This window comes from Lampetra planeri, chromosome 2 (assembly GCF_965212315.1).
Source record: "Lampetra planeri chromosome 2, kcLamPlan1.2.h2, whole genome shotgun sequence".
NCBI classification, from domain to species: Eukaryota; Metazoa; Chordata; class Hyperoartia; order Petromyzontiformes; family Petromyzontidae; genus Lampetra; species Lampetra planeri.
This window is the reverse complement of record NC_136108.1, coordinates 3308362-3335492: the sequence shown is the minus strand read 5'-3', so window position 1 is coordinate 3335492 and position 27131 is coordinate 3308362. Positions and strand designations below refer to the sequence as shown.

At 46.2% G+C, this 27131-nt stretch overlaps 1 protein-coding gene across 5 annotated transcripts in view; it reads right to left on the bottom strand.

Moving 5' to 3' along the window:
- The window catches only part of LOC144724850 (tensin-1-like), a 140187-nt gene extending 113378 nt beyond the window's left edge, over window positions 1–26809 (bottom strand). For 4 of the 5 annotated variants that reach the window (XM_078604218.1, XM_078604228.1, XM_078604236.1 and 1 more), the window contains exon 1: window positions 1227–1358. The gene's annotated coding sequence lies outside the window, so the exon portion shown is untranslated. Of the gene's footprint in view, window positions 1–1226; window positions 1360–23576; window positions 23657–26553 lie in introns of those variants that run through there. The other variant, XM_078604201.1, reaches the window with a different exon arrangement.
- Window positions 26810–27131: the final 322 nt, after the last annotated feature.

The window sequence follows — 27131 nt, the reverse complement described above, 5'->3', positions numbered from 1 at the left end:
ACTCCGAGCATTGTGGCAATGCACAAAAGGACACGGGTGAGGCTGGAGTGGTGGTGGTGGCGGTGATTGTGGGATGAGGTAGTGGGGGCGGGGGTGGGGTGGGCGTGGGGGATTTAAAAATGGGTTTAAGAAGGGAGAATTGACAAAGTTGTGGGGCCATAGAGTGGCGGCAGTATGTGGGGTTCAGTATTTTTCAAAAATTGTGTAAATCTATTCAGAATGTATTTATAGTATCACTGGTGTCATCCATCGATGAATAAGCGTGGATTTGGCAGAAGGGGGCTTTGGCAAGGGTTCCTACATTTTTCATTTCACGTGTTTAAGACCTCGTACGTACGCACGTACGCGCGCACGCCCGTGTGTGCAAGTGTGTAACACAAGCAGGTGCGCTTTCTTCATAAGCTGGAGTGAGTGTGCACCACCACGTGCACACCACCATGCGCACCGAACGTGCGGAGCGTTAAACGCTCGTGCTGTGCATCAAAGTTGCCCGGGTGTCTGCAGCCTCACCATGAGCCACCTTTGATCCCTCGTCGTTCGGCTGGCTCGCAACCAACGCACGCGCGGGGCTACGTGCGAGCGCACGCACACACACTACGGCCGTATCAGCATGTGCGCAGGATTTTGCTCGGGGGGCTCGTAAGCTTTTGGGAGGCGTAATTAATGTGTACGCATTCGCCGTGCATGGGAACCGAGAAAAGACGGCTAGAAAGAAAAGATGACAATAAGTGGGAGCTCCTTTTAATCTCGTGGTTCTGGTTAGAGAGGGCTAGGTCAGGGTGGAGTTCATGCGTGTGTGACATAACGAATGTATGCTAATTTTAAATCCGAAATCGCAGTGTGACTGCTATGTCCTTACACGAGCAGCTGTTCCGAGTTCCTTATTTTCTTTCCTTCACGCGCAAGCGATTTGTGCTGTGTGTGCCAAGCATGTAGAGGGCATGCACTTGTGAGTATACGACTTCGTGGTGTATTAGTTAATGGGTGCGCGTGTTGGAACAGTCGGGATCACGGGTCGTGCATCACCCAGTCATCTCAGCCAGTCAACCCATACCATCTGGGTCTGTCCTGTGACCTGCCAGGGAGCCTTCGCCACTTTCAGGGGGTCTCAAGGTGCACGTAGCCTGGCACGAGCACTGTGGCAACATCACTGACCCAGTGGTGTGATGCTGTTTGTTAAGTGAGCACGTGCGTGCCTTTGTGCGTGCCAGCCATATGCATCCCACCTGGGCAGCGACTGCCTGGCTTGTGCAGAGGTCTGGAGCACACGCGACACCGATCTGTCGTGTGCGGGCGCGTGCGGGTCGCCTGCTCGCTAAGCAGCCCCTGTGAGCTGGTGTCCTCCTCTGTCTCTTCTGGCTGTGTGGCACACACACACACACACGCAACGACAATCACTTTATGAAATAATATATGAATCATAATGAATTCACCCCTTTGTTAATCCAAAGCCCTCCCTTCACACACCCCTGTGGTGTGTTGGTCAGAGGTTGTTTGACCATGCTTTGTCACGCCGGTCAGTACGAGTTGCGAAGTGGGAAGCTGAACTAGGTAAGACTGGTTCAGATATCCCTCAGCGCTGATTTGGAAGGAATCCAATATGTGAAATATTTGTACTATTTTTTTTTATTATAACCAGGTTAAAGCCCGCTGATCTATATAGCTCGTTTTCAGATAGCTCAACGAAATAACTTATAACGTGGACGTCTCGAATGAGTGGCGCCCAAAAATCATATATCAAGTTGGTTTGATAGTTCGTATGGAATGAATGTGAAATTTTGAAACTATTTACAATTTGGATTTAAGTTGGCGGGCAGTGGCATGGGTGATCGGCTGTGATTGAGGATGGAGGATTGGTGGCTCGTGGTGTGGGCTTTGTAGGTGGCAGTTATCTCACGCGGGGTGACTGTGCGGTTGGTCGGTTAATTATGAGGATAGGAAGTGGTTGGTCAGACAGACAGGTGGGTGGTGGTGACACTCGGTAGTTGGTCGGGTTGATAGTTGGTGGCCAAGGCTTGTAGATGATGAGAAACGTCAAACATGTTGCTGGTGGGTGACATTGCGAGGTGGCAGTTGAGGCCATTGAAATATGAGAGAGGTTGGTTGGTTATAAAAGTATTTTACTCATATTTCCCGAGAAACATTTTCTAACACCTACTTTCGATTTATTGGAACACACAACTTCACTAATAGTCCATGGGCCACAGCAGACATGTATGTGGCTAAAACGAGTAAACGATTTGGTAACCCACTCATTTCAAATGGTTATCACGTAAGTTACTGTCGTTGGCCACGTACATAAATCAGAACCACTAAAGTAATGCCACCGCTGGTAGCAGCTGGTGAAATGTTTGGTTGGGGTTTGTTGGACTATGACGCACGCAAATATATCATGAGAGATGCAAATTAAAGGTGTTTGGTTTAGATCGCGTACATATAAACGTGTCATTAATGTTTCGATTTAAAGCTTTCGTGACTGCAGGGAGTCAGTCATCTTCTTGGTTCTTTCGGTAAAGTCACGTAGAATGGAAATAATAAAATAATAAAAATAAAACATAATAAAATAATTCTCACGACGTTTCGGCCACAACGCAAGCAGCCGTCCTCAGGTGGAAAGCAGGTCTGTCGAGTAGACTATTTACAAGACAGACTCTGTCTACTCGACAGACCTGCTCTCCACCTGAAGACGGCTGCTTGCGTTGTGGCCAAAACGTCGTGAGAATAATTTTATTATGTTTTACTTTTATTATTTTATTATTTCCATTCTACGTGACTTTACCGAAAGAATCAAGAAGGTGTCATTAATGAACGATGCGTACGCACATTTACGCAAGCATCTTTAAGCACATGCACTGTCACAGTATACTTACCCGCGCTGCTCAGCTCACCCAACCACAGTTAATCCGCACATGTAAGCACTGCAGAGTTCACCCCATGACTGTTGTTATCAATGGACTGTCAGCTGCAGTACATCAGATTTCAGTGCACAACAGACCCAGTGCAAGGCCAGAGGACCTCCAGCCATCGTAAAACAAAATATAAATCCGAGCAAATGTCGGTTCACAAATATATCAACCAAACACTCATTCAATACAAAGCAGATGAGGATAATCCAATACAAAACAAATGCCGATTCAATCCAAACTAGCAGAACATCGCTTTTTATTATCATAAACCAGATAACTGGTGAAATAATCTATTGAGTGTTATTATAAATTACAGATCATTGATTTGTGGTTAAATCCTGCTTTGAAACAGGCTAATTGCGTGTGTGACGAGAACCCAGTCTGAATCTGCCTAGTTGAAAAAATATACACTTTGACGTGATAAAAAAGCATTATTATTTTTGTTCCAGTCTCCCCACGACTTGATACATAAAAGTTCCCTGATCACAAGCATGTCTTCCGCCTCTATGCCTTCCCATTGTTTTCATCAAGCTCTCCATGATACCATTCTTTTCCTGGCCAGTTTTCTTGAACCATATCCAGGAAGCGGTCATTCCCCATGGGGAAGAGGATAGTGGAGATCCTATCCAGAGTTGTTTGTTTGTAATGTTTCTAAATTCTGCATGCCTTCTCTCCCACCACTAAGTTTTTTTTACAAAAAACAACTGGAAAACTTGCAAGAACACATGGAAACAAACAAGTCAGCAAGACCCTTGTGGCTGCATGCATAAATAAACAATTAATTCCCTTCTTTACGTCAAAAAATTCCAACATTTATTTTAAAAAGGTGCAACCCTGCAATCTCTTGCTCATGCGACTGCTGGCGGAAGGGCTGTCACTTTGGCGAGCTCTAGAGAGCCCCTATATGAGGTATTTGGCCTACTCTTCCACGCTGGCTATATAGTTTGAAGAAATTCACTGTTAAAGTATTCTCTAATTTACCAGGTAAGGTCTACTGAGCTATATAGCCTTTTTTTCAGAAACGACCTGACCACAAATGATAGCTCAACGAAGTGGCTTGTCACGTGGAAATTTATAGCAGCCAAATACTCGAAACGCGCGTTGATTCTAAATGTGGAGAGAAAATCCGTAAGGACCCGGAGAAAAATCTACACGGCCACGGGGAGAACATACAAACTCCAAATATACATGCATCAGGGTCAGGATCGAACCCACGCCTCCCTGCATACCAGCTGAGGGAGTTCACATCGCGCTACCTCAAACGACTTACCGATTGACTCACTGTGGGACACCTATTTATACTGCTGGGTGGATGGAGGCTTGGGGATTTTAGACACCTGCCCCATTGTTTCCAACTGCCCTGCCAAGTGGTTGAACCAGCAACCTCTCTGGATTGCAAGTCCAGTGTGCAAACCAATACGGAATATCACGGCAGCATACCTTTTCTAAATGAGATAATTAAACAGACCTTTTCTTGCAATCGTTGAACTAGACAGGTTTTTATTTTATATAATTTCATCCAGAAAGGGCTACGTCCCGCCACCCTGTCTTTTATTGTCTTGCAACAGCAAACGAATTCGTCAACGCTTGGCTCTGGTGCTGAGGCTTTGAGCTGTGTACTCGGACAATAAGCTGACACCCCGGACGTGAAATCTCTTAATTAAATTCCAACGCTTTAAAAAGCACAGCGAAACACTTTGAAGTCACCTACCCATGCCTCCCTGAAGGCAGAGTTAGGCCATCAGACCCACATGAGCTGAGATTAGCCCTGCCTGACAGCAATTGATAGGATCGTGGTAAGCGCAGTGGCAATTACTGATTACACACCACAGCCTGACGGATGGGCCTGGGGCTGGAGCATGTGTGTGCGGTTGTGTGTGGGTGTAGGTCAACTCAGCCTTAAGTGAGTACCTGGTGCGGTGTGTAAACATCGCCACTGGGGAGACAAAGGCGGCCGGGCGTGTTGCTGGCCACCCACCCCCTCGTGTGCTGTGCTGGCCTTCATAGGTGCTCGCTAACACCACTTGCTCCAACAGTCTGCTCAGGCTATACGGGGGATCTTTGTGTTTTTGTGTGTGTAGGTCAACTCAGCCTTAAGTGAGTACATGGTTCCGTGTGTAAACATCGGTACTGGGGAGACGAAGACGGCCGGGCATGGTTGTAGCCACGCCGTCCCTTCGTGTGCCGCGCCAGCCTTCAATAGATGCTCACTAACAGCACTTGTCCCAACAACTTGTCCAGGCTACGGGGGGGATGAGGCTTTGTCTTTGTAAGTAGCATGCAAGGGTTGGTGTGAGGGGAAATGAGAGAGTTTGATTCAAACTAGATTTGTGGGTGAGGCCATGTCATTATCGGACCAAACTTGTGTCGTCAAACCCTCCGCCACCCGACACAGTCAAACAATTTCAACAGTCACGTGTACGAGGATTTTAACGTGCCGATCATTCTTGTTCGAGCTCAGCGGTAGTCGAAGAGAAATTCTCACAAACCAATTTCTCGAGCAATATATAAAACGTTTCTTTTGGAAATAGCCAAACATCAAGGGAAAGATCCATGGCCTCAAAATATGAATCCATTTGTGTTTTTTTTTTTATAACTCCCTGCCTCAGCAGCTCTCCCGCTATATTTTTCAGCTGATGACGATTGCTTGTGTTGCGATCGAAACGTCGTGATATTGTTATTATTTTTATTTGTATCATTTTTCTATCTACGTGGCTTTACAGAAAGACCCAAAGAATATACATACTGGATTTCTTGTGCCTTCATGGCTATATATGTATTTATTTGGGTGTAGCGTATATTGTTGTCCTGTGTTATTGGTGCCAGATTGATGTGCACTACTTGAGCACACTGGCACAAGAGAGAAGTAGAAGCACATGACGGCATGTGCAGTGGACACCTACGGGCTATCTGCCCATGGATCGCGATGCTGATGATGGTGGCTGTAGTTATAAGTATTACATCAATTTGTCATCCGCTGCTGAGCAAAGGCCTCTCTGCGCCATGTCTGCTGTGGGGATTGTTTGACCATACTTCACCACGCTGGTCAGTTAGGGTTGGTGAATAAAGGCTCCACGAATGGTCGGGCTGTCACTCACCACTTACTTGAAGCTCAATATAACATTGGGAATTAAACTCAAGATCGTGGGGTTCATAGTGCAGTGCGCTAACCACTGCACCACCACTCTCCAGTTCCCAGCAACTGTCAATTTAATATCGCGTTTGTTTCGTCTCATTCATTTGTCTCGTATTTACAGTCTTTTGATCAGTTCAACGATCTCAATTCAACATAAATATATCATTGACACACAATGTAAACAATCAATGATCGCAAACAGGATTTGATACAAGTACCATTAGTCTCAGAATTAATATTAACTGCTTAATATATTTGCGACCTGTCCCGTGTATAAATATCAGTGTAAGGGTGTACGTGTACTTGGTAAGTGTGGTAACATTACAATATCGTGAGCATGCATATTTAGGTATGGGTCTTTCCAAGTGCTTACAATAAGTGTATTTAGTACAGTATGGTGTATCTTATAAACAAGGTGTTGTGAATACATTCGTGTTTTAATGGATAAATACACAAATCAGCGTTTGCATTTGCCATTCACAATTGTAAGACGAAGCAAAGACAGCTGCAATTATTTTTGTTTGTTTCCTTTATCACAGATCGAGCGGCTGCGGATGAACAACCCAAATTTACATTCTGACATGAAGCATGGGACCAGTGGCCCCACTCCCACGCCAACAAACAAACACAAAAAGAAGCAGCCCAAAGTTCTGGATCGCCTTCAAAAGGGCCATCGACCGTCCAGTGAACCCCCCGCCGAGGGCAGTCGCTCCACATGAATCTACATGCGGAGTGCGCGGAGTCGCACACGTGCCTCCTGGGACCATTGGCCCACACTGAGGCTTGTGAGAGCGAGCGGGGATGATAATAAGAATACTACTACATGCTTCCACTTTATAGAGCGTCTTTCATGCTAACGGCGCATCGCGTGACAGCGTGGGACAGAGGTTATTCGCTTCCTGCAAGGGAGTCTCAGACCAGAGGTCGTAGATTTTTGCGAATGAGTCAGAAAACGAGTCTTATCGGACCACGCATAAGCTGAGCTTGGCACAATGATCATAGATCACACACGAATGCGAAACGAGTACCAAATATGCCGCGTGAGTTAGTGTCAAGCAAAGGGGTTATAGACCTCGCATTCGCGTGTGACAAGGATAACAGACATCGCGTGATGGTGTTAATGCAATCGCAGATGTCACACGGATGCATGCGAAGGGAACGAGGGCTGCAGATATCATGGTACCGAGTGCGAGCCGAGGATTGTAGACCCCCGTGGAAGTCACACAGTCTCTCTTGCTCCGTAACTCTGAATAATGACTCAAAGATGGATTGGCCGAGCACATTGCGCACACGCCAAAGAGAAAAAAAAAGCCCAGAAGATTCCATTCTATGGCCTTAATTGGACACATTTTTTTGTTAAACCGCTACGACGGGCGAGGCTTGAACACAACGGCCTAACTCGCGGAGCCTGCAGAGTGTGCAAGCGTCCGAATCAGCGAGTAAAACCAAAAATGCGCATTTGAGAATGCGGGCAGGTGGATTGTGGGACACTTGTTGCTGTGCTCAACATACAACGTAAGTCCCCCCCCCTCCACAAAAAGAGGATAACGTAGTGATGGTTTAGCGCACGCGCCAGAGGCCGTTTGAGAGTTGCATCGTGTCCTCTCCACGTGACTTTGCGTCTTAGCGGTCAGCTGAGCGAGCGAGCGGGAGAGTCGCGCTCCTTGCGTTTGCCAGTGACCCACGCGGTTTTCTGCGCTCACAGGGTTCCGTTTGAATGAACAACAATCACAGGCAACGAACGGTGCCCGGGGTTGGCTTAACTTGGCGAAGGAAGATGCATTGCGCATGAAGATTGCTCCTCCCTCCTCTCCGCTCGCTACCACGCGGTTGCACTTGATGTGGTGGTGTGCACGCACGCGTGTGCACACCCACGTACGGCACACCCACACACACCGTGGCAATGCAGACTGGGGTCAGTGAGTGCCCAAGCACGTACACGTGCGCAAACACATACGCACGTATACAAATGTTATTCTGGGATGCAGAGAGAGATTGCACGCCCGGCCCCCCCCCTCCCACGAGAGAAACCCAACCCCACGATTGTTGATGGGTGCAGCGCAACTACCCGGGGAGATAAAAGGCAAGACAATAAAACGCAACACAGTTCAAGGGAAAGTAATACGACGCAAATTGACAACATACAATGTCAGAGAAATGCAATGCGTTCTAATAGACTCCAACAAAAGACGGCGCAAACACCATTACGTTGGCTGTGATCAAGCACGACACAGCGTCACGCAGCACAAGACACACGCGCGATGCAACTTTGAACAAAATAAAGCAAAGCCATAAAAACACACACACACACACCTGAGCAACGCTAAATATATAAATAGAACAGCACATGCAACGCAAAAGAATATCACAGAGCAGCACAATGGCAAGACAATATTAGTAAACGGCATACGATTAAGCTCAGCAGCTTTGTTCGAAGCACATGGCTGATGTCAAAGTTAAACAAGAGGCATGAAGGCGCCTAGGGTCTGTCCAGGAACTTGACGATTGTCCACCAAGGCCCGCTCCATCTCGTGCCACGGCATTCATTCACAAACACGAACTTGGTCTCAGCTGAATTCCAAGGACGCGCTGAACGAGATGAATGCGGCGGTCAACCGATCAATCAGCCGTTTTATTTAGGGCCTTGTAAATGAGATATTGAGATTGTATCCCGTGTTAAGAAATCACATCTGCTGATGGTAAAACACAGGGTCCTGGTTGTGAAGTTGGACAGCACAATTCCCCAATTGAACCCGAGTGAAAAATAGTCTTGGGATTCTGTCTTGGCTAAATAAAGACCGTTGCTGTGTACAACAACAGTAATAACAATCATGTTTTGACTTGACATCACCATTTTTTCAACAGATATGCAAAATGTATTTTCAAGGGAAACCTGAGACATTATAAGGGGAACAACAATTATAGGTGAGATTCTTTTTTAAATGTACGTGATGCACATTTTGTCATTGCGTTAAAATAAATATAACAACCAGGAATGAATACTAACAAATCGTAAAGAATGCGGAATAAAACACCAGCATCGTTACACTTGTAAAGCAGCTTTAAGTTCAATGACAGCAGAATGACGCACTCTATCACCACCAGAATATAGAAGAAGAAAACATAACATGCCCTTCCTGTACACAGTACGACAAAGCTGCTCAGCATTCGTATTGCAGTGAAATTACAATTTGGCTAGCGAGCGAAATGCGTGTGACATACACATGCTGTGCCGATCGCAAGGAATCACTTCTGCGGCACCGTGTTCGCAGCCACCGAACGATCATCCCGACCGCAATTTCGACGTCGTGAACATCGTGGGTGTCTGACTCGTGCGAGATGTGGCACACGCGCAACGCTTCCCCGCCGTGCGACCGGCGAGTCAAGAGATTGACCATGCACTTGTTTACCCCCCCCCCGCCCCCCATGCGAGTCCGACCTAACGAGACTGGCCACACTCTCCTCGTGAACTTACCACGAGCCTGCAGGAGACGCACACCCAGGAGACGCGGCGACCTCGACGCCGACACGGCAGGCGCACAGAGACGGAGGGCATCCCGGCGAGGCGGCAGGCCACGCGGCGCGAGCACGGCGGAGGATAGGACGGAGCGAGCCTCAGCGCCACTCTCAGTCACCCACGCCGCGGTAACGCCACGACGCAACGAGGAACACGCCAGACGACTCGAAAAGTGACGTTGCACAGCACGACGCACAGTTGCACAGCACACTAAAACGCTGCGTTGTCAGCAGGAGCAGCAGCAGCAGTCGCAAGCCAGATTCAACACCACACCAAGACAGCAGCAACACCACTCGTTCCACACTGCACCATGCAGGGCTGCAACCACTAACTTGAGTACAGACCGCAGCGTTCTACACTATGACAGACCACAGCACATTGCACTTCCCATCACACATGTTCATCCCGAACGGTTGGCATCATCTCTCTCTCTGTATCTCTCTCTTCACCCCCCAAACTCCCGCCAGAGCAGCCGATACCAATGGGCCACATTTAGAGGGGTGCCACTCACAGCCCACCAAACAAGTGGCCACTGGGAGCCCTGTGGGGCTGTACCACTCATCCCACATGTGTGGGAAGGTGGGGGGACGGGAATCGATGGAGACAGAGGAGGGGGGAGTTGGAGAAAGAGGAGGAAGGATGAGAGAGGGAAAAGGTTGGGAGGGGGGGGGGGCAAAACATGAGGTGGGGGATAGGAGCAATGGGCTGGTCCCGACAATGCACAAGGCAGCCCTCAAGTTACCCATTCATTAGGGGAGCCCTGCCAATTATCAATGGCTGTCCTGCTCGTCATGCCCTTTGTTAACGAGCAGCATTTTGATCAACCGTCTGGTTAATTATAAACAACAATGTGAACTGTCACATTTTGCCCCCAACACTTTGCCCGCTTCTCACGGGTGGGATATAGTTTTTTTTTTGTTCTAACGGTGGGACCTCAGAGTGGAGGCCTTTCCAAAGCAGATCATTTGTATGTAGGATGTTCACACACATATACCAACACACGCGCGCACATGCACACACACAGACAACTCGTCTTGGCACGTGGAGTAGCGCACTCTGCTTCCCGTGCTGCTGCAAGCGCAATAGCTCTGTGCACGGTCGTATAAAGAGATTACTTTGCTGCAAATATGTTTTTATTTTGCAAGGATTGTTTACTGGCGTTATGACGACGTGCCATAATAAGCGTCCGGTTGTAAAGGAGTTATGAGTCCAATGAGAAGCCTCGGGTGTGTAGGAATCTGCAGCAGCTTCCAAGTTCTGCCCTAACCCCCCGCCCCCCTCGACCCCCCCCCCACCCTCCAACCATCACTCCCCGTGAGATCTTATTGCCCCAAGTTGAAAAACATAATGCCTTATTTTTGTCAGCCGTATTGGAAGAACAGATGAGGATTTATCTTTTTTTTTGGTCATGTTCTGTGGAATGGGCGTACGAGTCGTGCGCGACAAAGCTCTGGGTAAAAGTGTTCAGCTTAGTCCACGTACATACATACAAGCAGTATTTAGAAGTGCGACCTATTTTTGTCCTGTAGCCCATATGTTAACAGCCGATTTCTCTCTGCAGAAACATCATCGCGTAGGAAGAGAAAACATTCCCGGAACACATATTTGGTGTTGTGGGAAGTGCCGGCACGGAATATGTCCATATCGTATACCGGCCAATTTTAAAGACCGCATGTAATATGTTACATACGCTGAACAATTGCGTAGGTATGCAAGTTCGTACAGTATATATGTAGATCCGGGGTGTTGTTTGGATCACAGCGTATTAAAGAGGCACAATAACTCTCACTTCACGCTGCATTTAAGAAAATACTGACCACTAACATTAATTTGCTTGTTTGTAAAAAAATTACATTCTTCAATGAGAATCATGAAGCCACAAAACAACTCCTGAATTCGATTCAATAGGCCTCTTATCCATACAAGGTTGAATAAATTGTTTTAATGTCCTGTCAAGAATGTTCTTCACGAGGCAAGTGAATCATAATTTAATTTTGTCATTTTGAAATCGTTTTATGCAATGGTAACAAAAAATATAAATCCGAGCAAAATGGTTGCTTCTTATTAAGCATGTCATTGTGGACTTTCTTGTCGTGGCTGCTTTTCAGTTATCTCCGTGTGCTGGTATGTCTGCTGACCAGTTTAATGTAAATACATACATGCATGTTCGGGGAATAGTAGGCTTGGTATATCTCTGTGGATTTTTGTTTATTTTGGTGCATTTTGTTTAATTCATGTACTCTCGATTTTAAGCCTTTGCTGGACATAGGACCTCCTTTTTTCCCCAAGATTATTTTGGAGCACTCATGAGCAATAGTCATCTCTATTTTAAAATATAATTCCATATTATTATGGCAGGGACCCGTTAAGACCATTAGACACTCACTATTTACTTCTGACCCAGCAGAAAAGTCAAATTTTGCTCAAACCAAGAAGGATTATGGGCAAAGTTGACCCTGACCGGGATGTGAACTCAGGAAGCCACAAATGGCAGCAAACAAACGAGATTGAGTGCATGTCTAAAGCACACCCACTGGAGCCCGTGTCTGTAATCATCGTGCATCAACCGCCTTAAAAGCCACCCTGTCACCATCACTCTCACTCCTCAGACTTTCTCTCCACACATCCCCATTGCTTCCTTTTCGACCCTTCACTCCACGTATTTCTCCATCTCAACTCATCTCTCCAGTGCCTCTTCAGGCCTATACTACACAGAGGATTCTCAATCCAGCAATGCCGATTTGCTATTTTTTAAAAAATGTGGTTGATATGGTTGTAAGTAACTCTGATTGCCAGGGCCTTTATTCACCTCCCCTTAATTCCTCCACAATAGGCCAACGATGCAGCAAGATTGGTCAACATTATCGTTGCAGTACTTGGTAATATGTTCGTAAGAATGTTTTATTGCGTGAGCCTCATCCCTCTTAGCCTCCACATTTTATGCCATGCCGTTGGCAACACACATCGGATCGAGATTGATCAGTATCAGGTAATTGCAAGAATATCACATGTACGTGTTGTGAATTGTTCTGAACTGTTAATGAATATGATTCTGTTGAAGGTCACTCAAATGTTTAGTTTCATGGCATGCACTAAACATTTCACATAATCCGAGTATTTAAGCACGCGGTTGTAACTGTTGTAAAATTATGATTCTTTCATAACAGACTATGGCTTTACGGACATCCTGTCCAACACAGCCACCCACAATCGCAGGAACGTCAGATATGCAGCAGAAGGGTACGGCTTGTACAGAAATACCGAGGGCACACATCTCTCCGAGAGCTCTTTCTTAGTCATGGTCGGTGAAGGAAGCCCCTTTTCTCTGCTTTTGCTATTAAAGGAGCTCCTCACAAAGTGACTCGTAGCGGGGTGGCCGAGGAAGGCACCAATACCCTCAAAATGCCACATTCTTGATGCGGCATTGGAGTGTCAGCACACAAAGGCATCCCCAGCCCCAGTGGCATTTCTAAGAGTTCGGAAAAATGCTGTGAGAAACACAACCATCAACGGCATTCGTTCATTCATTTAAACAAGCGGCCGCCTGGGATGTCAGCATTGAGGTAGGAGTGCCTCATTTGTGAGGTGGCTCCCACTCGGACGCAAAATCAGGCAGCTAAGCTGACACATGACAAGCGGTGGAAATGGCTCTGACAATAAAATAATTTGGATAATTACCTACATCTTCGTGAGTGCACATGACTGATTTCATGAAGCCTTCCTTCAACAAGTCACAATGCTCATTATGTCACTTGACAATTTTGCATTTTGTAACGGCATTTACACATTTGCGGATTGTATACAGCATGTGCTCGTATTTTTATCGTTTTCTCCCACGTTTAAAAAAATATAGATTACCGTTTGTTAACCATCACTGTTCATTGCAGCATCTAAATATGTGTGTTAGTTCATGCTATACAACATATACAACACATTCACCGGTATCGCACACACCCTGAAATATAACACGGATTGGAGGGACAATTTTGTGGTCTTTTCCCCGAGGTTATTCCGACATGCTGTCGACGTCGTGCTATGATTCAAAACATCCATTCGGCATTTTCATAGTGAGCAGAGCACATACCCTTGTTTGAGAACATCCCACAGAAGCAGACGCCACAGAACTACTTCTGAGATCTCTGCAAGTGACCTCTGTTCTACACACTGAGGGCCAGCACTTTCCCATTGACAATACGAGAGTGTAATGTCTGTTGCAAGACAAGCTAAATTTTGTTTTATTCTCAGAGATTAAATGTATTCATATTAAGTGCAGAACGACATTCAATATGATTTAGTTTTGTTGTTGTAAAGTCATTGGTAACCAGGCAACGGCCATGAACTCGCCATACTTGAGAATCCAGTTAAATCACAGGAGGCTATCAGGATTCAAACCTAGAATCTAAACGGTGTCAGCTCGACAGTGTAGTCTTTGTGCCATTCAGCCACCTTAAACAGGATACATTATTAAGCTTGCAATATGTGCATCGAATTGCATGTGTACGAAGCAACATGCTTTTCGATTCGTATGAATTGCACGCAATGGGTTTACATCACCACAACAATGAGAGGAGGCGCTATCATTAACTGCAATGTAAAAAAAAATAATCACCTCTTGCATAGAAATTTGACCCCTGCATTAATGACGATGTCTTGAATCACCACGTGGGATTAATTGTTGCACTGCTAGTAAGGCAGAATGCCACGCTTGTGTACTTTATCGTGAATAGAAGTTCACAACATACCATTAATGTCAACGAAGAGTCACAATAGAATGATTGTGGCGTGTGCAATTTAGCATAGTGCAGTACTTCAATTCGTGGCATGTGGAATGAAGCAAAACGGAAAGACAGCGAGGAATTTAAAGTCAAAGCAGAAGATGTGGAAGTGTCACACTCAGGCCATGGAGGGTATGCCTCTGTCAATGATGCGGCACAACAACAGTTACTTACGAACTTTCCTCAATGTCACTGGTCAACCGCTCAAAGCACTAGCTATTGCCTGCAACCCTTAACCAGTAGAGACAAAGTGATGTTGAGTTTTCTTGATTCAGAGTGACCGATTTACATGAAGAATTATACATATCTTGTTTAACAGTGGTGAGAGGTAAAAGCGCCTGTGGTGGCGACAGGGTGACATTAACATATCGAGCACATGACATAGCCAAAGTCAATGTTATTTTCCGCTCAAATGATCGGTGGGGCAGTGAATGTCTCCCGTTAACTGCCTTGAATTAGTGGTGGAAATTCCATGCTTCTATGGCAGAGGTGAGTCCATCTATAAGGAGAAACAACGTTCACTTTTCCAAGAATGGGTACTAATGTTATGATGTGCTGAAACAAATGGCATCACAAATATATATTTTTTAAATGTTGATTCATATACACACACTTTGTTGCACGCATCATGAGCTGAAGAAGCAGTGCATCGTTCAATCCGCTATCACGCAGCAACAGCGCCAGCTTGCACCTGTCTATACACCTGTGCGTACACCTGTGTATACACCTGTGCGTACACCTGTGCATACACCTGTGTGCCCGCATGCACGCCAATACATGAAACCACCGTGTTTCGTGCACCATGTCACCCTGTAACAACCTGGGAGGGCAAATGTTTGAATAGATGACAGACACTCCAAAATAGCAGTGACCAACAATGGCACGAGATTGCATTAAAAAAAAGAGGTTACGCAACTTCCGGTTTTCACTGGGGCTTAGTCTTCAGTTTCAGTGTTGCTTCATTTCAGTTTATGTCATTTCCCAGTTGAAGTCGCTGGGATTGTAAGGGAGTCCATTTCATTTCAGTTCACCTCAAGGACAGCCAAGTGCAACCAAAAAAATCACATAATTCAGCCAACTACTTTGCCAAGATGGAACACAGCGTAGGTCATATACCACCCACTTCCTTAGATTACATACATTTTAAAACAAAATTAAATGATCACACCACTATAAAAAAAAAACAAGGTATCGTAAAACAGAAAATGTTGGAAAATTCTAAAACACCACCTGCTCGTGTACACACGTGTAAATTGTACAATTATTGTCGTACAAAGCTACTATGAAACGAACAAAAAAAAGGGGGGAGGGGAGAGGGTGGGGGGTGCCATTGTGCCTCATGAAACTGTGGGGAGGCACCCCTTGACGGGTGTTCGCGTGCCCAACCGCAGAGGCGAGTCGCTGCGCGTTACGTGTGACTCCCGAGCTCATCGTTCACACGCCGTAACGTTTGCTGTCGAGAGCCACGAGGGCCAGAGGGGGTGTGTGTGTGTGAGTGTGAGCAGGCGGAACGACTTCGGTACCGCCGACGTCACTCGCACCTGGCCCTCGCCTCGAGGTGTCCCGCCACCAAACGCATTCCGAACCCGTGGCCGATTAAAGACTTCCACGGGGAATGAGCAAGTGAAGGTGCAGCTCTGACAACCGCTTGCTCGTGCCGCCGCCGACGCCGCTGGAAGGGCCTGCACCGAAGGGGGCTCTGGAGAGCCCCTTGAGAGTGGTGGCTCTCAGCGTGTGGTCCCTGGTACCGCCGGGGTCATCCCCCACGACCCTCCCAGGTGGTCCGCTGGGCTGCGATGCAAATGCAGGTTGATCCGCCGGACAACATTGACATTGTTTCGGACATTGATTAAAAAAAAATCTAATTTTCTTGCTGTGGTTTTACACTTGATGATGATTGCTTGTGTTGCAATCGAAACGTCGTGAGCATTTTATTATTTTATTGTTTCCCTTCTACGTGACTTTACCGAAAGAACCAAGAATACGAATCCCTGCAGTCAGGAAAGCTTTATATCGAAATATTTTACTCATCGCGTTTTATTTATAAATTAAGTTTGGTAAACTAACTACCTTGATCCAAATACCCTCACTGGTATTCGGAGAGAGAAGTGAATGGGGTTTTGGTTCGTTCGGTAAAGTCAAGTAGAAAATCAAATCAAATAATAATAATAATAGAATCTAACGTTTCGGTTGCAACGCAAGCAACCATCGTCAGGCAAGAATGAATGATAAAACACAGACACGGGAACGGCATAGGCAGACACACATGCAGAGAGAGACACACACAAAGACACACAGAGCGAGACACACATCAAGACAAACAGAAGGACAATGAATCTGTGCCGAGGCCTTAAATATGCCGTTCCCGTGTCTGTGTTCTATCATTCATTCTTACCTGACGACGGTTGCTTGTGTTGCAACCGAAACGTCGTATTCTATTATTATTATTAGATTTTATTTTCTACGTGACTTTACCGAAAGAACCAAAGCTAAATTCCTGCAGTCACGAAAGCTTCGAATCTAGTTAGAAGTGAATGGGTTTTTTTTTTGTCTCCAGGGGTGAAGGGCTGGGTGTTCCGTGAGAAAGATTTGCATCAGCTGAGTCGTCCACGGGCCAAACAAGTTGGAGAAACACCGCACTAAGAGGTTGTTTGGCCTGTTCGTGGAAGAGGTGGGAGTTTCCCACGCTCTACCATGCAACGTGAAACCGACTGATCAACTTACTGTGGTGAACCAATTTAATATTCCTGCGTGGACAGAGGCTGGAGATCGAATCTGTATCGCAAGCCCAGTGCGCTAACCGGACAGCACAGCAGAATACTGATAGATGACTCGTAATATATTATTTAACTTGTCATCAATAGCCTTCAATGTTTGTATAAGGCATTATACAGTGAGGCAGAAAAATATATAATTCTACCTTTGCTCCCTTTCTCGCTGAATCGAGTTTGTGACTACAATAGTTCACGTAGCTTTACCAATATGCTGTTCACTGATTAAAGACATCCATCCTTCCGCGTTTACAGATGATCAACAGGCATCTTCCAAAGCTAAATCTGACATTCTCTTCAGTATTTTGTTTTCATCAAGTCATTCTCGCTTATTCACTGTTCATGGCTTAACATATTCGCGTTCCTTCTTCTACAAAATTTGAGCAGTCCAGCGAAAAGTGTAAAAAAAAGTTTTATTTTTTATTAATTATATTGATTCTATTGGGGTACAAAGCACATTTAAGGTCGGGAAGTTGGCCACATGTGACGGAACTGGGTTCCAAAGAGAAGGTAAAATTAATAAAAATTGTATTTTTGTCTTCAGATCCCACACGCTGGTGTCGTGCATGACCCGGGGCACATGGCACCAGCGCTCCGCGTGGATAATTCCTTTTTGGAGTGCGGAAGACAGTCATGGAGATACGAACTTGATTTGGAGCTTTCGTGACAGCAGGAATTACTCTTTGGTTCTTTCGGTAAAGTCACGTGGAAAGAAAAAATGTGTGCCTATGTGTGTGTCTCTCTCTCTCTGTGTCTCTGTGTTGTCTCTCTCTGCTTATGTGTCTGTCTGTGTGTTTCCGTGTCTGTGTTTTGTCTCTCTCTCAAATTTAGAAATCTTTGGAAGAACGTAATCAACCAGGTAGGTTGTTGACTGTTGTGTTAGCCGACTCTCTGTGTTGTATTGCATTATATTTCTAAGTTTACTCAGTTTGTTTTTCTTTTCATTTATACTTGATGACGATTGCTTGTGTTGCAATCGAAACGTCGTATGCTATTATTTAATTCATAGATATACGCTTTCATTTCTTGCAAAGTCGGTGGTTGCATAACAGTAAGCCATGTACACCACTGACTTTACGAAGCCTTCAACTCACCAAATAAGGTAAGGCACAGCGGCCCACTCTGAATCTTCAACTTCATACACCCAACCACCCTCCTTCAACATTCCAGTGTGATTACCTTACTGCAGCTTTTACTAAAAAACAAAACTCGGGAGAGAAAAAAATATTGAAAACAACTCAACATTTACTTTATTTATAGTGGGAAATATTAATCTCTCTCCTCACTCTCTCCATCCCAAACTTTAATTCCACACTCTCCACTTTGGCCACTCACTCTCCCCTCCTTGTCTCTCACGATCTGCCTCCTGCCTCCCCCTCCCTCTGCTGCACAATCTCTCTCCCTCTGCTGCACAATCTCCCTCTGCTGCGAAATCTCCCTCTGCTGCTGCACCATCTCACTGCTGCACAATCTCACTCCCTCTGCTGCACCATCTCACTCCCTCTGCTGCACCATCTCTCTCCCTCTGCTGCACCATCTCTCTCCCTCTGCTGCGAAATCTCCCTCTGCTGCTGCACCATCTTACTGCTGCACAATCTCACTCCCTCTGTTGCACCATCTCTCTCCCTCTGCTGCACAATCTCACTCTGCTGCGAAATCTCCCGCTGCTGCTGCACCATCTTACTGCTGCACCATCTCACTCCCTCTGCTGCACAATCTCCCTCTCACTCGCTCATTCCCTCCCACTCTCCTTCTTTCTCTCAATTCCTCCGCGCTTTTGCAGTCTGTTCGCATCCCACACTGGCCTGCTGATTTAACTCGCGTGCTTAGATATATTCATCTCATTTCTAAATTGTACCACGAAAGTGTACATTTGGAAGATCTAATACAAACATGTTTTGCCGTCTGCCCTTCATCACCGGCGAGTAAACTTGTCTGAAGAATGGCCATTGCCAGAAATATCATCTTTACATTTTCCTCTGTGCTCAATAATGCATTTTTTTGCTGCTGGACTCATTAATGCCATCAGTCATAAGTTTTGTAAATGCTACATTTGCCAGAGAATGCAGCCAGAAACATCTTAGCGAGCAAAGAGTTTCTCAGTGCCAATTAAGCTTTCCGAGGTGCAGTGTGTTGTCAACTACGATCTGTGTGGCGTGGTGTAATTGCCCCACATGGGTTATTGTGTGGTGTGAGTGTTCTATAATGTGCAGCGCATCTGTTCTGTGCCGTGGTGTGTGCACTCTGTACTGTGACATATGTTTAGTGTGGTGTGATGTGTGCTCTGTGTGGTGTGGCACGTGATCTTTGTTGTGTCGGGTGCAGGATGCATTCTGGGAGGTATTGCGAGCCACCAAGTGAAGTGGGCAGAGTTTCATTTTGATAGCTGCATGTCGACGCACACTGCGACATCACTCCAATAGGTCAACTCATAAAGTCTCTCCGTGCCAATACCTGGGCCACATCGAAGGAGGACGGGACATCTGAAATTACAGAAATTCGAGAGGGCCCACTCCTGCCTTTAATCCAGTGGTTCTTAACATTCACCGCAGCCTTGCAATGTTAAAAAAAACCGTATGGTAATAAATACACAAGTTTGATGAAACAAAGTAAGTTGTACTTGCGTGCACGTGCTCAATTTGTATTTCGATTATTTACCTTCTATAAAAAAAAATCCGGCCACGTCTCGCACGCCCAGAAAGGGCATCGCGTACCCCCAGGGGATGCGTGCACCCCAGGTTAAGAACCGCTGCTCTAAGCCCTCTCGCTCAGCCTCGTGTGCACCCCTGAAGAATCCTGCTCCCACCCCACACTATATCCTCCACTCTCCCACAAAGCCCCATTCCACCCAGACCCTCTTCACCTCCCATCCATAGACGCCAAGCCCACCATGTAGCCTGGCCCCAGTATCGACCCTGCACTCGCCCTCCTCACGAAATCATCAGCTGCGATAACAACACACGCACACTCCGAGTTGGGTTATAAAGTAATTTTTGAGAGAGAAAAAAATAAAATCAATGCATTAAAGTGCTGCCCTGAACAACTGAAGTGCTGTCCATAACGGCAGAGTGGGTTTCGTACGAGCCAGCAGCAGTCTCAAGAGAAGCAGGACATTGTGATAGAAGGAGATAAAGGGGGAGGGTGTACATTGCAAAAAAGCGATGGCATCTGGGACAAATCATACATCCACGTTGTGACTGTACCTCCAAGACCAGAACTCTCCCCCCCCCCGCACCTCCGATCAGTACGGTTAGCTACGTACGGTGCGAAAGAAGTTCAACATACATACGTATGTACGTACATCAATAATGGTTCACTGGTGTTTCAAGACTGTTGGTAATGGGCTCTGTGAAGACGAGATGCACGAGTAAAGTGTGTAACCATGTTCTGGGGAGTTGAGACGAGTACGTGACAGCTGTGATGTGTGCAAGAGGATTGAGCCCTTTAAACATCTGATGAAGCAAAACATTGACCTCAAAAAAATCACTTGAAGATCAGGAAAAGACAAAAATGGATTCATGAAATGAGATGACCGCGAACTTTTGGAGCTCGGTTTTGAGAGTCGTAGAGGATTCTACACATATGCACAGTTACTGAAACAATGGACCAACATTCTGCCTCTTTTAATTCGCAAAAAAAAAGACGTAAAAAAAAGTTGTTTTAAAGGCCGTTTGTATCGGCACTGGCTCTTCTAGGGCATTCCAAATGATGGAAGAGCAGATGGAGCTCCGTGTAGTTGATCCCACTCAACACGCCGAGTGCAGACGGTACAAACAGAGGACACTCACGATTACATGGTGGGGAAATCACCGCGGGTCATTTAGAGCCAGCCTCGAATCGCATCCAAAGTGTCCGTGAAATCCAACTCAGAGTGTCTACTCACAACCAGAATGAAACATCGGCCACTGGGATACACTCGGCACGCTCTATCTCCTGGCATGTTGTTTTAAGCGATGTTGTTGCGTACTTAGCGCGGCTTTAGATTCATTAACTGTGGTTTACATCTGTCAGGACACGGGCAACTGATTTTTCTGGGAAGCAAAAAATGCACGTCGCGCGCCACTGTCCGTAACACACGAGCACTTTGCTCTTCCGTATCATGTGCGGGTTTGGAGGAAGCGGCGACACGTGGACACTTACGCGCGGTCACACTCGCGCTGAACAAACAAAGTTACCAAAAAAACAAAACAATGCTCAAAAAACGAAGAGCAACTTTGCTTTGTCGACCCCCGTAGGCGGCACTTTGGGGCGCAAGGGAAATCAAATCCAACAGTTGCCCGCTGAATTGCAAGTGCGGAATCCAGAATAAGTACACAAAGGGAGCAACCAATGGGGGGCAGCACCCCCTGTAACTTGCGCCCCTTTCTTCTCGGGGGCTGTTTAGGGCCTACCTGCATGGCACTGGGGGTCAGGGTGAAGGGTCTGCCCCTGAATCTGATCCTAAGGGGTTATTGGGGGGGGGGGGGGGGAACTGACTCGGCGGGCTAAGGGCTGGGGGTCGTGGGCGAAGGGCTGGCCTTTGCATCGGCTCCACCCTCGGTTAATCTGTAGCCTTTGCAGCCGCCAGCTCAGGTGTTGTTGTTATCGAGGTCGTTTATAACCTCAGATCTCCGTTGCGGAACAACAACAAAAAATACAACACTTTTCGAAATACAGTGTACCCTAACTTGTGTTCGAGCGGCTTTAAGTCATTGATTCTAGTTTTAGACTCACTTTTTACTTTCTTTAAAAAAAACACACACATTTGCACTGCTTGCATAGGTCATGCATTCCCGTGGGCAGATTGTCAGAAACAAGATTTACAGGTGACAAGTGAATTATAGTCGTGGACTGTGTTACAGAATTACAGTGCGGAGCAGTGAGAAATGACCCGGCTGACGAGAGACCTGGGAAGCTACTTTGTTTGTAGGTCATCAAAATAATAATTGACACTTGTCGATGGCTTGTTAATTCTCAGCACTCTGTCACTGCTCGATGAAAAGCCTCTCCCACGCGATGTTGGTCACCTTGTTGGTCAGTGCGGGCCAGTGAATGGGCGGTTCCCAAAATGTAATTTAATTTCATTCATTCAGAAATCAGTTTCAGAAACCACTCAGCAGTGATGTCAACTCCTCCGACCAGGAATCCAACTCGCGTCGCTAAAGTTTACGGCACGGTGCGTCAACCACGACGCCGCCGCCACCGCTCCCCTCCGTGGCTTGTTGGTAGAGATAACCCCGGGAGTATTTTGTTACGTGTACTCTTGTGGACACGTAATCTTCGTTGACTTCGGCCACACACACACACACGTGAGCTCAATTAACATTGTATGGAATGGGACTGGTAGTGAAAAGTGGAATTCAGCTGAAGCCCTCTGAGCCTTTTACAAAGACGAAGATCCCGCGTACAGCCTTAACAAACTTTTGGGGCAAGTGCTGTTAGCGAGCAGAAATCTACGAAGGCCGGCATGGCACACGAGGGGGTGGGGTGCCCAGCAACCACTCCCGGCCGCCTTTGTCTCCCGAGTGGCGATGTTTTTACACACCGCACCAGATACTCATTTGAGGCTGAGTCGACCCCGGGGAGGCCCAGGACCGATTCAGATAATCGTCAATGGTGTTGGTGGCCGTGAGCGGGAATCGAACTCGGGTCGCTGGGTTTGGAGCGCAATGCGCCTTTTACAGCCACGAACACACACACACACGTGAAGATACATCCAAAAGTAAGCCTAAAGGGATGTCAAGCCCCAAGATGTGAAGACCACACTTTCAAATTATCTACTGTGAATGCAATTTCAAGATTGGCCCAAGACCATAATAACGTCAGTCGGAAGCGAATGCAAATTCACTGCCATGAGAACGGTCGACATTGTAACTGTTGTGTATTTGTCAGACGTCAGTTCTGTGGATTACTGTTCCTCTTACGATCGTTTAGTAGAGACATATATTTGTTTGTTTTGCCATAATCATGTTATACCTCAGTTTCATACATGACTACCGCTACTCCAGTGCAATCTTAATTTATCAAGGGATTCTCAAATGGGTAAATAAAAGTTACGATAGGGGCTCCTTTGGAAATGAGCATTGAAGCAACAGAACACAGCAGTACTTCTTTATCGCAATTGAAGTCCGAAAACACTTAAATATCCTCGATAATTTATGATTATGTATTCTCTCGTCACATACACGTTTGCTAATTCAACTTGGGTACACGTAATAACAGAAACATTTGGACAGTAACATGGTGCTGAATTTTCAATAAACCCTACCTAATGCCGATCCCTTCTGTCAAAGTTTGCAAATCTGCTTCCATGCGACTGTCTGGTTTAAAACAAAAAAACATCCACTTAATATGAACCTGCAAAACTCCTGATCTCAGCACCACATGGGTCACACCTTAAAGGGCAAGTTTCAAAGTGCAGTTCAAAAGCGTAAAAGCTGCACCATTAGTCGGAGTCACGTGCAAAAAAACCTACCCAAAGGCAAAGCTCACCTAGGGCTTCAGGACCGAGGTGTACTAGTCATGTCCGGACGTTCAGCCACTTCATCAACAGGGCGCTTTAGATCCGAGCCCTGCACATTTTGTAAATAGGACACGACACACACACACGCCACAGCATGAGAGCACAACGTTGGTTATGTGGCACACGCTTTAAATACCAAACGGATTAAACTCACATCAAAGATTCCTAATGTGCGGCCCAAGGAATGTCACCATTCTTCAAGCTTCACCACCCCAAATGTTTGGTAATCTCTGATGATTGTAAAGGGCTCTTATCTCCCCTTGTTCTAAGGGCTCTGTTTATGAGCTCCTTTTCGCCTGTCCTCTCGAAATTAAACATTTGTTTCAGTAATAAACCTGAGCTTTTGTTTATAACTTCGGCGTTGCGGCGATGGCACTGCGGTTTGTGTACTGCGCTACGAACCTGACAACTCAAGTTCCACTCCCGCCATTCACCAACGTCAAGTGATACGTCAATATAGTCCTGCCAGAGCTCAAGGTCTTTCTGACAAATGTAAAATTGTGCACTGATGGTCACGGTTCAAGCGAATGAGGCCACGAGTGCAGCCAAAAAGCGCATTGCTTTTGTGGCGGTGAACTATTCACCAGGGCAACGTTTCCACTCGTAATTCAATAAGGAATGTAGCACTCGTGAAACGCAACAGTCCGATGCTGTACACAGTCCAGTGTGTTTACAGCATTTATTTTAAAATAAAATATAGCGTTGTATATGTTTAGCTTTACGGTATTTACAAATAACGATTTACTGCACTGGGCATACCGAGCCGACGTGGTGTGATGCGGCCTTCATCCAGCAATGGAGTGATCAACAGTTACAAACTAGAGTAGTGCCTTTTTTATTATAATAATATATCTATTTTAAAAAACATATATAATTCCGTACATTAAACTTAAGGGACTTTCCCTACCATGGGCGTACGAGAGGTTACAAAAACACGCGCTCACCGCGATAATTATCATTCACGGTGTCTTTTTCCGCTATGAAAAAGCCTCGATGAAGATTTTGGGGGAAGTGTTTATGGCAACTTATAGTGCATATAAAAGAGGGTACACAATTTATAATCCATAGGCAAGACATTGACCACAACGACACCAATGTTGTGCAAGCCGGAGTGAAGTGAACACGTAAATATTGGAAGAGGGCAGCCTGACCGTTTAGTCTCAGAAATTGTTTTCCTGTCAGCTGTAATTGCTCTGCTGTCAGTGAAATGGTTTACACTGCGGTGATGTTACTGGCTTCATTTTGGTAACTGACCAATGCATTGCAAATTAAACGTTAATAGGAGAAAATATGAGATAAAAACAAATAATTGTTCGTTAAAATCCAGCACTAAAATCCAGAACTACATTTTCAGGAGGGGTCCTGCATTGGGCCCTTCATTTTAAGATGACGTCAGCCAATTCAAGTGGGTGCAGACCGAAGCACCCGGGGAAAACCGACGTAGGCGAGGGGGCAACGCTATATCCCCAGAGAGGTGGAAACAGATGGCGATTAGTCCACTTGCTGTACTGCCTTCTCCTGACGAGCCAGGGTATGGCACCTCAGCGACGGCCACAGGGAGGGAGTTTTTTGTGGTCACAATATGCGTGTGACCCACCAACCCTCGCCTCAACAGTGCTGGATGACAGGCGCGTGCGTAGCCACCAATTTACAGGCGTGCGTAGCCACCACCACCCTTCGGTGACATAAAAGGAGTTTTACGACGCCACACATGAACTTCTTTAGTGTTACGGCAAACATCGCATGACGCGTGAGCTTGCCTGCGTGTTCATACAGTGGCGTGCCAACGCACCAGCACTTTTCTGGAGCACCGCCTGTATGTGCTAACAATGAGTTTGAGCACCGCGGCTGACTGTTTTGTTATTTTTAAATGGAACTGTGAAATACAATAGAAATGGGATTTGTATCAGTGTTATACATCTACCTGAATATCACGACGCCGCACAGAAAAGATGGACAGATAGAGACGACTATAGGCAGGGCCTGGACTTGAACAGGGGGCAGGGAGCCAACGGCGCGTTTGGGTGAAACGCCTCACTTGTCCGGAGGACAGAACAGCAGCATGACTTTGTCAAGCGGTAAAAAACGTGCTTGTTCACCAACGTGAACAACAATGGAAGTAACCAAATCTGCACTGCTGACACAAACATCATCCACAGCCATGATCTATCCAGTGCTGGATGAACACCTACCCATGCCACCACCATCCTCAATTGTTGATTTTTTTTTATTGCGCATGACTTGTTTTGCATGTTCAGTATTTACCTTGAGCGCCGCTTTGCAACGGGAATTGAGTCATTTATCCAAGCGCTCACAAGCCAAGGGCTAGATCACATTTAAAAAGAAACCTTGCACAAAATAGGAAACAGCTACACTTAGACTGCACAATGAAACTATCGATGTATACATATCAGAATGGGAGTCAGACGTGCTCTTGCCAAGGTTATTCAAACGTTTTCTGAAAAGTGATGAAATAGTCAGGAATATAAATGGATAAACTATTAAGCAGTCTTAGATGTGACGATGGCATTTAATGATATTACGAGCAATGTAAATTAGAACGGTGGTAAATTATAGAAATAAGTGATACAAAATTTACGCATGGAATCATAACATTGTGTGTTAGTCTTACAACAGCAAAGGCAAGGAAATGGATCGGGCTCTTTGAGTGTCATCAGCATGGACTAGTCTCGCGCTGCTCAAGCGCATTATGGGATGCTTTAGACACATGGCGCTGCCCTAGCAGAGCGGTTACCAATACCATCACGGGCTACGTTTTCCAGATGCCATTCACAAAAGCAATATACGTGAAGGTGACCACACGTACATATGTCCACATGTTTCACAATTCGTCTGGGAATTCGTGTATGCGGAAGAGTATACGTGTGAGGTTTCTCTGTGAATGTGTGTGAATGTGGACAAAGCATTGAGTCAACAAAGCCTTACCTTTGGCAGACACGTGAGCACTTTGGTCGAAAGGTAATCTAGCGCTTGGGTAGTTCAGTTGCAAAGCTTTCTCTACGGCTATCTCTCTCTCTCTCTTTTTAGACCCTCTGCTCTGTGTCCACTCGAGGCATATGGTACGTACGCGTACACAGAGGGCTACACGGGCACACCTGCATACGTCCCAACGCAAATACTTTCACTGAGCGAGCGCACCTGCCGAGTGTGAACCCGAACCAACGTGGCATCGCTCACACTCACGTACACGCACCGCCGAGCGCATACGTGATCAATGGGACACACCCCCTCCCTCTGCACACACACACACTCACTCACTCGCTGAGGTCAGACGGCCACCCTACACCTTCCCCCTCCCACATAGACCCCCACTCACGCCCAGTGACCTACCCGCCCCCCCTCTTCTCTCCCCTATCGCTGCCTTTACTGCGCAACATCTCAACGCAAATGCACCTGCAGGCCGTACACACACACACACAATAAACGCAACGTCAGAAAATAACCGCGAAACCACGCGTGGATTTGTGCGTCAACACAGCAAACGACCTGCGTTGAGTGGTCAC